Source organism: Toxorhynchites rutilus, chromosome 3 (assembly GCF_029784135.1).
Source record: "Toxorhynchites rutilus septentrionalis strain SRP chromosome 3, ASM2978413v1, whole genome shotgun sequence".
In the NCBI taxonomy this organism is placed as follows: Eukaryota; Metazoa; Arthropoda; class Insecta; order Diptera; family Culicidae; genus Toxorhynchites; species Toxorhynchites rutilus.
Genome location: NC_073746.1, coordinates 186,559,424 through 186,573,799, shown reverse-complemented (window position 1 = coordinate 186,573,799; position 14,376 = coordinate 186,559,424). Strand labels below are relative to the sequence as shown.

The 14,376-nt window shown below is 46.0% G+C and overlaps 1 protein-coding gene across 1 annotated transcript in view; it reads left to right on the top strand.

Annotated features, from left to right (window-relative positions):
- The window catches only part of LOC129776292 (lachesin-like), a 93,206-nt gene that overhangs the window by 26,310 nt on the left and 52,520 nt on the right, over positions 1–14,376 (top strand). The window lies entirely within an intron of this gene.

Below are 14,376 nucleotides of genomic sequence, written 5' to 3'. Positions count from 1 at the left end.
CGCAACACGTCTCGTAGGCGCAGCGTTTCTTGGGTGATGTCGATGGCTGCTGTTTCCGTGTGGCGGTAGCTCTTCGGGTTGAACCCGGCTGGTGGCCCGCTCTTGCACATCGCCCTCCAGCCGCTGGCCGCTCGCTCTTACGCCCGTTCCAGGACCAGCTCCAGTTCGGGGACCCTCCTCGGGTGATCGCATTCTAATTATTCTTCGTGATCGTAGCTCCATTTTATTGGGTGTATCTCCTTTGCCCGGGAGACAGCGGGTTGGCAAGGCCTCCATGACCCGGGAGGCCTTCTCCGGGAGAGATATAGCGCTCTGACTCGCTCGCACCCCCTCACTTAGCCACTTTCGACACCCGTTCTCGGAGCCAAGACCAGGTGTGTGTTTCCAGTTCACGCCCGATCTAAAACTGTCGTCATATGATCTTCGTGGAGGCGTGAGATAGGAACATTTGAGACCAACAGGCAGGCTCCTACCCTATGTTGATCCCCATTTGAGAACCTTTTTCCATTTCCGCCTTTTGCTTTTTTTTTAATTTTTTTATTTTTTATTTTTTTTAAAGAGGTGGGGAACGCTCTACCAGCCTTACCTGGGAAGGGTTAACCCAGACGTCGAGTGGGGATCGCACCCACAAAAACCAAGCCCTCTACTCGTTGCCTTATTCCCCCTGGGACCACATCTAGGCGACTACTTCAGGGGGCGGCTGTGCTCATGCACTTCTCGAGTTTTCAACGCTAACTAGCGTTGTCCTTCCCTTTTTCTCAATATTTTTTTCTTTCTATTCGTTATTAATTCCACTGCGCTGATGTCCTTTTCGCAGGCATCCATTTACCCGTCGAGACGTGAACCGATTAGGAATTGCCCTCCAACTTGACGCGCAACCCGTCACAGCCACCCTCGCGGGGTTTCTCACCTGTCGAGACGTGAACCGATTAGGAAGCGCCCTCCAACTTGACGCGCGCCCCGTCACAGTCACCCTCGCAGGATTTCTCTCCCAGCGGAGCGCCGATTAGGTAGTGCCCTCCAACCTGACGCGCACTCCATCACAGCTACTCTCGTGGGGTATTCACCATTTTGATCGTGGCTTCATCCTTGATGCTCGTTCCTTCAAAATGTTCGCGGTGTTCCTCCATCCAGGCCACGATCAGGCGTTGTCAGGCAGGCCTTTTGCTGTTCTCCGCGGCAGTATCCGTTTACCTGTCGAGACGTGCACCGATTAGGAAGCGCCCTCCAACTTGACGCGCGCCCCGTCACAGTCACCCTCGCAGGATTTCTCTTCCCATCGGAGCGCCGATTAGGTAGTGCCCTCCAACATGACGCGCACTCCATCACAGCAGCTCTCGTGGGGTATACACCAGTTTGAAGACGCCCTCCTTGACACTCACTCCGTCGTAGTTATTAAATCGGCATCCGTTTACCTGTCGAGACGTGCACCGATTAGGAAGCGCCCTCCAACTTGACGCGCGCCCCGTCACAGTCACCCTCGCAGGATTTCTCTTCCCAGCGGAGAGTCGATTAGGTGGTGCCCTCCAACACAACGCGCACCCCGTCACAGCTACTCTCGTGAGGTACCATCTCTTGCAACAGCCGTCGCCGTTGTTCACCTTTCACCGTCGGATGTTGTCAGCACTTTGGTCAGCCCTCCACCTTCGCTGTAGCTCCGACATGATTTGTGTGATTGCACTGCTCACGGCATTCCAGATCATCTCGTCGCGACACATCTCCTCCACAATATTCCCGACATGAAGTGCAGGCAGCCCCTCGCGCCTTTCGGTGAATCTGGGACAGACAAAAACGACGTGCTCCGGTGTTTCCTCCATATCTCCACACTCCGGACAGAGGGGTGAAACTGCGTGCCCGAACCGGTGTAGATATTGCCTGAAACAGCCATGCCCAGACAGAAACTGCGTCAAGTAAAAGTTAACTTCACCGTGTTTCCTGTTCAACCAGGTCGAAAGTACCGGTATCAGCCTGTACGTCCATCTACCATTTTCTGCCGTATCCCATTCATACTGCCATTTGTCCAACGACTCCGCTCTCATCAATTTCCGGATACCTCTGCTTTCCCGTCGCTTGTAGCACTCGCTATCTTCCGCCAGAGTGATGCAGATGGGAATCATTCCGGCGATTACACACACAGCTTCTGTCGAAATGGTCCTATAAGCACTTACGACTTGCATGGCCATGAGCCGGAATGTGCTGTTCAGCTTCCTCCGATTTCGGTGGGTTTCCAGAGCCGCCAACCAGGCAGGGCCACCATACCTCAGTATCGACGAAGATACACTTGCCAAGAGACGCCTCTTGCTGCTGCTTGGGCCAAAGCTATTTGGCATGATCCTCGCCACCACGTTGATGGCCTTTGACGCCTTCCCACATGCATAGTCGACGTGCTGGTTGAAGTTCAGCCGGTCGTCGATCATGACTCCGAGGTACTTCACCGCCCGCTTCGGAACGATGGTATGTCCTCCGACCGATACCTCTGCCCGCAGCACTGCCTTACGATTGCTCACTAACAGCACCTCGGTTTTGTGATGTGCCATCTGGAGCTTTACGCTGTCCATCCAACTACCGATCATGTCTACAGCCTCAGTCGCCAACATTTCCACCTCCTGAAGCGTCTCGCCGATTACCGTTGTTACGATGTCGTCCGCGAAGCCCACGATCTCCACACCTCTGGGTAGCTTCAGCCTTAGAACACCGTCGTACATCATGTTCCAAAGCGTGGGACCTAGGATGGAACCTTGTGGAACTCCCGCCGAGATATTCTTCACTATCTGTCCCCTGTCTGTGTTGTATACCAGGATCCGATTCTGGAAATAACTCCTCAGTATCCTGTACAGGTAGCCAGGGACCTTCAATCTGTGTAGCGCCTCGGCGATGGCCTCCCAGCTGGCACTATTGAAGGCGTTCTTCACGTCAATCAAAATCACCGCGCAGTAACGGTCGCCTCTTCGTTTTTGTTTAAGCGAGACCTGAGCTTTCTCGATAACAGTCCGAATAGCGTTCACTGTCGACTTTCCTTTCCGGAACCCGAACTGCATTTTCGACAATCCGTGGTCATCCTCCGTGCATTTCACCAGTCTGTTGAGAATAACCCTTTCCAAGAGCTTTCCCAAAGTATCCAACAAACAAATAGGCCTATACGACGCTGGATCTCCAGGTGGCTTTCCTGGTTTCGGGAGCAGCACCAACTTTTGTATCTTCCATTCCGCAGGGAAGAGACCGTCATCCAGGCATTTCTGCAGCACCACCCTGAACATGTCGGGGAAAGCAAGGATCGCCGATTTCAGGGCCACATTGGGGATTCCGTCGGGGCCGGGTGCTTTTTTCAACTTTAGACCTTTTGCCACCGCGATGAGTTCTTCGTTGGTGACTTGTGCGTTCTCTGCTTCGTCCTCACCGTACAGTGTGGGTGGCCACGTCGGTGAGTCGTGCTGCGGAAAGAGTCCATTCACAATGACCTCGAGTTTTTCCGGACATAATTCCATGGGAGTCGTTGAACTACGGAATTTCGCCATCACGATTCGATATGCTTCACCCCAAGGATTTGCGTCGACGTCTCGACACAGCTCCCTATAGCAGTTCGATTTGCTCCTACGTATCTCTCGTTTCAAGGCGGCTCTGGTCGCTCGGAAAGACGCGCGGTGCTCCTCTCTCTCTACATCGGTTCGTGCCCTCTGGACTCTTCTTCTGGCTCGTAGACAGTTAGCGCGGAGGATGCTGAGTGTCTCGTTCCACCAGTAGGCTGGACGTCGTTCATTCGTCGGGTTCAGTCTTCTCGGCATTGCTGTATCGCATGCCCTCACCAATGTTCCTGTCAGCCCGTCGGCGCTCAGATTAAGAGTTCTACTGTCTATGCGTAGTGCTTCGACGAAAAGCTCCTTGTCAAAAACCTTTGTCCTCCACTTCCGCTCAAAGGTTCTTGTATTCCGTACCGCTGCGGGATTCCGTTGGCCGACACTATACAGGATTGCCTGGTGGTCGCTGTGTGTGTATCCCTCCGACACTCTCCACTTCGTGTTAGCCGCCTGTGATGGACTGCAGAAAGTTACATCGATGATGGATTCGCGGCCGTCCCTTCGAAAGGTGCTGCTAGTGCCTTCGTTCAGAAGTGTGACGTCTAGTTTTGCGAAGGCTTCTAGTAGGCTGTACCCCCTGGCGTTGGTGCATCTGCTTCCCCACTCCTCAGCCCAGGCGTTGAAGTCTCCTCCGATGATGACTGGTTTGCGGCCGCTGACCTTATCCGTGAGTACGTCCAACATCTCGTGAAACTGCTCCGCTGACCATCTTGGGGGTGCATAGCAACTACACATGAAGATTCCGTTGATTTTGACGATCACGAAACCTTCCTGTGAGCTTTCCACCACTTCTTGGATGGGGTACCTTCCCATCACTAGTATTGCAGCCATCCCTGCTTTATCCACCACCCATTTTCCGTTATCGCGAGGAACTCGGTACGGTTCTGCGATCATTGCAACGTCGCATTTAGTTTCAGTTGTTGACTGCCACAACAATTGCTGTGCTATGTCGCAATGATTGAGGTTGAGCTGGGTAACCTCCATTACTGCGAACCCGCAATCGCCTTTTTGTACGCCGGACATTTGAAGCTACCTGTGACGTGGTCGTTTCCGTCCTCCTCCTTGCACAACATGCACCTCGGTTGCTTTGTGCAGTCTCTAGCAACGTGACCTTCCGTCCCGCACTTCCTGCACAATTTCGATCTGTCAGGACCACCGCAGTTTTTCGCCTGGTGACCGAAGCCCATGCATTGAAAGCATCTCTCCATTTGCTTGGCCATACGAGGGGTAGCTTTCATCGGGCACACGGGCCATCCCACTTTTATTTTACCCTTCTCCACCAGTTTATTCGCAGCTTGTTTCGAGAGCCGTATCGAGGCCGTTTGTGTCCCACCGTATGCCTTTCTCAGCTGGATTGTCATTAGCACATCGCCAAGGTCACATTGTGACTGTAACGCAGTTCTCAATTCCTCAACAGTCGTGATCTCGTCCAGATACCGGCACTCGATGGTTGATTCCTGAGAGAGAGCTCTCACCTTCGCCTCCTCCCCTAGTGACTTCTCAATGAGTTGTTTGAAAGCAGAGCTCTTAACCGCTGGATCTTTTTTAAGCTCGAAGAGCATCTCGCCTTTCTGCGTGCGCCTAGTTTTCACGACGTTCTCGCCCAGTGTCTGCAACTCCGGATCGTCTCTCACTTTCCGAAGGATAGCTGCATACGATACTCCTGCTGACACTTCAACGATCAAAGCATCGCCCTTGATTCGCTCCACTCGAGGTCCGAGTTTCTTCTTTTCCTGCTCAACTTTTTTCTTCTTCTCCTTCTGTTTTTTGCGTTTTTCTGCCTGGTTATCGACAGTACGCCATTCACTGCTTTCATCTTATCATACTGTGTGGCGCTTCATTGACACAAGTCTTTGAATACATTTGAAAAAAAAACAAATAACAATTCAATACTAAAGTAAAATGTATGAACGATATGTTCCGATGAACAATTGCAAATATAAATATATATAGAAGGTGCATTTGCATATGATTCTGATTATACGCGAGCGTAACATGAGCAAATTTATAACACATGCGAATTAGAGCACTTTTGGTATTAACAAGTTCTTCCGCATAGTAACTCGATGTTGATAATTCCTTAATATTTTCCTTCGTTGATCGTATTGTTTTCACATATTCACGTTGGAAAGCCTTAACCCTTCTCTTCGTTGGCCGACGCATTTAGATTGAATTTAATACTTTTTCGTTTACTGTTTTTGAAAGCATAGGCAGCCGTGGCAGTGTTCCGAGCTCTGCAATACAATTTTCTTACCCAATGTTAAAGTTGCTAAAACTTACATTATAGACCCATTAAACGTAAAAATAATAATTGTATTGATATCAACACAATTTTATTCTATTGATTTTCATGACATGGGACGCTATGACTCCGGAATAACATTTTATTGAGTGGTTTTTATAGCTGTTTCGATGATGTTGTTTGGCATCAGTGTCGAAAAAATAACGATGCTTCCACCAATACAAACAAAACCATTGCAGAAGATTGAAAAACGAAAATTTAACTTTCAGAGTACTTGCTCGAGTTTTCCGACGTTCTTCACTATACGGTGCGAAAGCAGATGAAAATTTAATATCTTGTGAGTAATCGATTAGAGTTTGGTTGATATTACTTGATGGGAAGTGTGCGAAAACGATCATTTTCTTCACACTGTTTCACAAAATTATTGATTTTCGGGCGACAGGTGAGGGAGGGAGATGAAAGAAATGAGCGCCATTGTGGCAGCCATTTATGGCTAGCTTCCACCTTCACCTTAATTGCCCAATTTATTCTGTGTTCATCGAAGCTAAGTATAGTCCCGCACTGTTTTTGTTTTTTGGATACAATTGCGATGCACGAAGATATGGACACGGGAGAAAAGAGCGAGATACAATGTTACACACAACCGCGCGCTCAGTGCGCTGTGCCTATTGCAGAACAAGATGCGTGTGTTGAGTGTTTTGGGAAGTGTAAGCTTTCTATCCACGTCGGTTGCTTACCCGGCGCGACAGCGGAGGATATAGAAGTGTTAAAAAAGCTTCCTAATGCGATGTTTGTGTGCGACGCGTGTTTAGCGCTGAATGATTATGACGATAGGCACAGTGAGAAACTGTTGGGTGATATTGTCAAAAAATTGGATGAATTTTTGTGCGTGATTGAACTTGCCAAAAACTTCGAAGACAAGGTGAAGCAAATTGTAAGAAACGAATTAGTGCGAGTGAATAAAATGTCTAATATTGCTGTTGACATTAACGATGATGTAACTCGTGGAGTAGTTACACGTTCTGCTGCAAAGAAAAGACGAATTGAATCCGTAGTGGATAAAGAAAATATGATCGAGACCCCAAAAACGAGCTTCGCGAATGTGCTAAAAAAATCTAAAAGTAACTGAAACAGAACGTGTAAAGAAACCGAAGAATAAACCAGACACCGTTATCGTTATTAAACCGAAAGAAGGTGTAATAATTGAAGATGCTAGAGCTGAATTGAGGGAGAAAATGGATATCAAAAAGACGGGTGGGTAATGTCGGGGACATAACCGGAGTGACGTAGGACTATACAAAGGGGACAGCTTTTGTTAAATATATATTTTAAATATATTGTTTTATTTTCTTCTCCTATGTGAATACCTACCTATATACCTGAAAAATGGATTAGTTTACTGTTTACTCTTTATGAATATGTTGATGGTTCTGAAAAGAACCTTTGGTGTTGTGTTTTTGTTATCACTCGATAGTCCCATCTTGTTCGGTTAAACCTTCCTGTTTAGCTATTGCGTTTGCCACAGCTTTCACAGTTGGAAAATTTCTTCCCATCCAGCTTGTGACATATTGTTCAGTAAATTACATTTAATGCGACCTGCCGGAGAAACACTTTGCCACTCACTGAAACTAATTGTTGTCTTGATGAGCGCCGAAACGAAGCTGCTCTGTTCTTGATGCGGGTTTTCTGATTGTCGTGAGCAGCTTTGCAAGCCAACTCGAGCACTCCGACGGCCGAAACTCTATAATCGCTGTTAGGTATACTGGTGCTCCGGCACCAATCCGTTCGGCCTAGTTACCCTTGCGGAGCAATCAGTGAATGCGACCAACAGTGAACTGGAGACCTGTACGGTTCGAGTGGGACTTTGCCTTTCCCTTAACTTGTCCTCCTTTGTTACGTCCACGATGCCGATGCCGTACAACCACACGGGTTTACGGTTTGAAAGAAAATAAGATATTTTTTTGGGGTCCGCGTGTTTTATACTCTAGCGGTACACACTCACAGGATAGAGACAAATCGGCAAACTCAGCCAGAGGGGCGAGTCCAACGAGACGAACGAATGAGCGTTAAAAGGGAGCGATGGCAAAAAAAATACATTCATTACGATTTGTTCGCTCGTTTAATTCACATGCAGGCTAAAAAGGGTCCTTTTTAGGATCACAAAATTATCTTCAATCTAAAGAGTTTATTGTTTTGTTATCACTCGATATCCCCATCTTGTTCGGCTAAACCTTTCTGTTCAGCGATTGCATTTGCCACTCGCCACAGCTTTCACAGTTGGAAAATTTCTTCCCATCCAGCTTGTGACTTATTTTAGAGTAAATTACATTCAATGGCAATTGAACATTTGCGATGACAGTGGTACAGTGTCGACTTTCAATGTGGGGTCATAATTTGGACCCCGAACTCTATGTTTACAAAAATGTCCAACTAAATATGTCGCATTGCAGGTCCGTCCAATTAGCTAAATGTCGAGATAAGTGTAAATTACTGTACTTTCAATCTAGAAGCAATTTAAGAATTGGTGAAAATCAATAAGCTCAGAACAACTACCAAATTCACATACTCATCATATCCTGGCAAACAAATTATGAAAAAATCAATTTGTGTTTTATTATTATTTTGGATATTGTTTTAGAAAGCATTGAACTGTATTTCCTAAACTCTTTTTTGGAAGGTTTAATGGCCCTGAAAAGCGCCTTGTTTTATGGAATGGTTCCAATTTAGAAAACTTAGTACTCGTGGTTTTGAAAAAAACAATTTCGAGCGCCCTCGATGCCGCCTTGTTCTGGATTTGCCACCAAAGCAGTTTGTATAAAGAACAAACTTTTTTCTTCTGCTACCTGATGCCGTTTTGCGATTGCGTTTGCCACTCGCCACTCGCCGCAACTGCCTGTTGTTGTCTTGATGTCCACCGAACCGAATGTGTTCTGTTCCGAATGTGGGTTTTCTTATCGTTGCGACCAGCTTTGCCAGCTAACTCGATCACTTCGGCGGCCGAAACTATATAACGCCGGCTAGGTGGACTGGTGCACTGGTACTAACGCGCTCGGCCTAGCTACCCTTGCGGGGAACTCCAGATCAACACGGTTCGAGCGGGATTTTGCCTTTCCCTTCACTTTTCCTTCTTTACCATGTCCAGACATGGCTGCTTGGGTTGGTTTGTTGATGTGTTGTGATGCGAACCGATGTGGTGTACGGTTTGAACGAGAATGATTGTTACGGTAGGTAGGTGGGTATTGTATTATAGAGACTTTAAACTTTTGCAGTTCATTCGTCTCTAGCCTTGAGGAAGGCCCTTTGAAAACTCTACTCTACTCTACTCCAGCGCTACCACCTCCGCCCTCTTGCCTTGAGAAAGGCACTCGATTCCTCGCCGTCCAGCAACGATGTTGTCCAGTCGGTGTCCACACAAAGAATGATCGTTACGGCAGCGGAGCGGGGATTTTTAAGCTGACTGGCTGGCTCGAGAATTACGCATGTGTGAGACTGCGACCAATGTTTCGTCTTTTTTTTCTTTTTCCTTTCCAATCGTGCTTCATTCTATTTCGCTGCTGCTCTGGTTACCCGTTTTGGTCGGTACGATTTGAGGAGCACAAAATGGACCAATCAAAAATGGGCACATAGTGCATTTTGACAATGCTTGATATTTTACAATTATTCAATTATTTATCTCAAGAAAAATGAAATGTTATTCGTTATGATAGATGCGTAGATATATTTCCTATCAATTGATGCAAAAACCTTTGCGATCTATTGAGAAATGATCGAGTTATAAGCGTTCCAAATCTTGCATTTTTTCCTACTTGTTCAGTGCCTAGATTTCCATTTCACCCCCTATATCTTCCGGTTAGACGTAGTCCTACGTCAAAACCTAAACGTTGGGCGAGTGAAAAGTGGCAAAGACGGATCTGTTATAATGTCTATGAAGGATGAATCATTAATCAAACTGCTTGAAGAAAACATCGACAAGCAACTGGGGGGTCAATTTGAGGTGAAAGTTAGGGAGTGTATGAAACCTACAATCAAAATAATTGGAATGAGTGACAAACTTGATGAAGATGAACTGAAGCAAAAACTTGTTAGTCAGAACGATGCTCTCACTAGTCTGAAACACTTCAAACTTCGTAAAACATATTGCAATGAGAAGTGGCGATATGATAACTATAGTGCGATTGTCGACGCAGACACATTTTTTAAAGTTATGAATGTTGGGAAATTGAACTGCGGTTGGAATCGTTGTCGTGTTTTAGATGGGCTTCAGATCACTAGGTGTGTTGTGGGTTTAATCACAAGATGGCCGACTGCAAGGCAGAAATTGTGACTTGCCCTATATGCAGTGGAAACCATCAAGTGAAAGAGTGTAAATCTCGTACAGAAAAATGCGCTAACTGCGAAAAAATACGAGTAGAACGAAAGCTAAATATTGACGTCGAGCACTCTGCCTGGAGTACCGAATGCCCGGTTTACATCAGCCAGCGAGACAGACGTAACAAAATGGTTGATTACTCTACATAGCAACTAACTTTCTACGTATCGTCGCCTCATCATCTCGAAGGAACACCGTTATCCGACCCGGGACGTAGAGCACAAAGCAGTAAGGAAGCCTCTGAATCACCTTACTCAGTCGTGCCAACTACCTTCGAACAGCCACCGTACCTTCGCTCTTGTCCTTCAAGTCGTCCCGGCCCTGAGTATAGCGTTGACGAAGAGGTCTTCCGAACTGTCTTTCATGGCAAGTATTTACTTGGTAATGGTAATTCTTGTCCTGATGTACATTCACCCAGCAGGACTGCGAAACAGAAAACAGATGTCACCTCAGATTCGTCTCTTCATCTTGGAAGAACACCATCATCCGACCCGGGACGCTCGACACAAAGCAGTAAGGAAGTCCCTGAATCACCTTGCTCAGTCGTGCCAACTATCTTCGAACAGCCACAGTACCTTCGCTCTTATTCTTCAAGTCGTCCCGGCCCTGAGTATAGTGTTGACGAAGGGGTCTTCCGAACTGTTTTCCATGGCAAGTATTCACTTGGTAATGGTAATTCTCGTCCTGATGTACATTCACCCAGTAGGACTGCGAAACAAAAAACAGATGTCACCTCTGATTCTTCTCATCATCTTGAAAGAACACCGTTATCCGACCCGGGACGCTCGACACAAAGCTGTAAGGAAGCCCCTGATTGACCTTGCACAGTCGTGCCAACTATCTTCGAACAGCCACAGTACCTTCACTCTTGTCCTTCAAGTCGTCCCGGCCCTGAGTATAGTGTTGACGAAGGGGTCTTCCGATCTGCCTCCCATGGCAAGTACTCCATAAGGAACGGCAAACCTTGTTCTGATGTCTACTCACCCCACAGGAATGAGCAACAACAGAGAAATGGCAGTCCTGATTCCTCGGATATCTTAATTTACTACCAAAACGTTGGTGGTATCAACAGCTCTCTCGTAGAGTACCAATTGGCTCTGAGTGATGGCTCCTACGACATTCACGTCTATTCCGAAACCTGGCTCAATGGAAACACTGCATCAAGTCAGCTGTTCGACAACTCTTACTCCCTCTACAGGCAGGATCGTTCGTCGCTGAATAGTAACAAACGCACGGGAGGTGGTGTATTGTTGGCTGTTCACTCAAGGATCAAATCCCGTACGCTCAATCCTCCGAGTTGCTCGACGGTAGAGCATCTGTGGATCGCTATTACCACTTTGGACGCTACACTTTACCTGTGCGCAGTTTACATGCCTCCTGATAGGATAAACGATGGACCTTTGATCAACCAACATCTTGACTCTCTCTATTGAGTTGTTTCACAACTAGAACCGAGAGACAACATTATGATCCTGGGCGACTTCAACTTGAGCTCAATCTCTTGGCAGCATAACTCGCATGGTTTTCTCTACCCGGTTTCTTCTCAATCCTCGATATGCTTGACATCACAAGAACTGCTTGATTCCTATTGCACCGCTGGACTGAGGCAAATGATAGGAATCAAAAATGAAAACGATCGCATACTTGATCTGTGCTTCGTCAACAAAGAACTATGTGAGCACTGCACAGTCATGCAAGGACCATCACAACTTGTTAAAATAGTGCGACATCATCCTCCTATACTGGTGAATCTCAATTTGAAACCTTTCCGACAATTTCACGATGCTTCTGAAAGTGTTTCGTACGATTTCAATAAAACTGATTTTACCGCGATGAACAATTTCCTCGCACAAATCGAGTGGATAGATGTTTTTCAAGGCTGTGACGCTAACCTCGCTGCATCGATCATGTCGAGTATTCTGCTGTATGCAATCGATCAGTTTGTTCCATTGAAGACGAAACGTGAGGATACCAAGCCTGCCTGGTCAAATGGTGCCCTGAAGTATCTTAAAAGAGTGAAGCAGTCTGCTTTAAGACAGTTCAGCAAGCACCGTACGGACTCAACAAGAGCGAAATATCTAAAGACGAATGCTGAGTATAAACAGCTCAATAATCGTCTCTACAGTGCTTATCAAGACCGTCTGCAGAGACGCCTTAAGGTAAATCCTAAAGGATTTTGGCGTTACGTCAAAGACCAACGTAAGGAATCCGGTCTACCATCTACGTTGACCAACGGTTTATTGGAAGCTGATACGACTACCGACATCGCTGACCTGTTTCGCTCTCAGTTCAGTAATGTGTTTGTCAATGAACACATCGATCCGCAGGATGTTGCTGCTTCTACCAGAAACGTACCTCGACTTCTTGCTTCTGAGCTGGATTTTGTTATCACTGACGATATGGTAATTGCAGCAACTAAGAACATGAAAACCTCCACAGGATGTGGTCCGGACGGCATTCCATCACTCGCCTTGAAAGGTTGTGTAGACACACTTGCGTCACCTCTAGCGACACTGTTCAATCTGTCCTTATCATCCGGTGTATTCCCGAGATGCTGGAAAGAGTCGTATGTTTTTCCAGTATATAAGAAAGGATGCAAACGGAGCGTTTCGAACTATCGAGGTATTGCTGCATTATGTGCCACCTCGAAGTTGTTTGAGCTGATCGTGCTTCAGGCGTTAATGCAAAGGTGTTCACAGTATATCTCATTGGAACAACACGGATTTATGCCTAAGCGTTCCACGACCAATAACTTGACGTGCTTCACCTCGTTCGTGATACATCAAATTGAGAATGGACTACAAGTAGACGCTATCTACACCGACTTATCCGCAGCGTTTGATAAGATGAATCATCGAATAGCAGTAGCTAAATTTGACAAACTTGGAATGAGTAACCAAATGGTCATCTGGATCCGATCGTATCTCACTGGTCGTAGCATGGCAGTCAAAATTGGAGATCATGTTTCATCACCGTTTTCGGTTTCCGCAGGGCAGTCACCTAGGACCATTTTTGTTCCTGTTGTACATGAACGATGTCAACTTCACTATGAAATGTCTGAAACTCTCGTATGCCGATGACCTGAAGCTCTACTACGTGATACAGCAACCGCGAGACGCATTATTCCTGCAACAACAATTGGAAGCTTTTGTCGAATGGTGTCTAACGAACCGTATGTCGCTTAACGTGTCGAAGTGCTCCGTTATTTCATTCGGGCGTAAACACACACTTTTCTGCTTTGACTACACATTGGCAGGCGTACAACTCAAACGCGAATCAACAGTCAAGGACTTGGGGATTCTGATCGACGCTAAAATGAGTTTTAAAGATCACGTCACATATGCTGTATCTAAAGCCACTTCGCAATTGGGGTTTCTTTTTCGCTTTGCCAAAAAATTTAAGGACGTTTACTGTCTAAAAGCCTTATATTGTTCAATTGTGCGTCCTATCCTGGAATACTCATCCATTGTTTGGTCACCGCACTACCAAAATGGAACACAACGCATTGAATCTGTTCAAAGGAAATTCATCAGGTTTGCACTTCGTCACCTCAGCTGGAGGGATCCTTTGAATTTGCCAAGCTACACAAGCCGATGTAAGCTCATCAACCTGAAACTATTGGACGCGAGACGCAAGGTAACGAAAGCATGCTTCGTTGCAAATCTCTTGCAGGGCAATATCGATTGTCCTATACTGCTCAGTATGCTGCACATTAATACCCGTCGTCGTCATCTACGATCACACTCATTTCTCATCATACCTCATGCTAGAACGAACTATGTCCTACATGAACCAGTGCGGAGTATGTGTCGTGTTTTCAATAAGTGTTACTTTGTGTTTGATTTCAATGTGTCACAAGAATCGAATAAGCGCGAATTTAGACGATTTTTTTGTTAGTTTACGGTGTTGTCAGTTTTAAAATTTGTGTTGTTAGTTTAAGTTAGTTTAAGTACTAATGTCATTGGGATGGAAATCATCTGTTGGCAAATACAAAAAAATACAAAGTTGTTAGAAAAAAATTTCCCTGTGAAAGTGCCCATCTTCCAATGTATGGACGACTTGTTGGTAATTATATGGACAATTTATATAGTTTTTTTTGAGAATTAAAAAAAACACGTTTTTGAGAAAAATAAATATTAATTCTAAAAATATTTTTTTGTCTCAGTGTAACTTGTTTAACTAAAATTTTA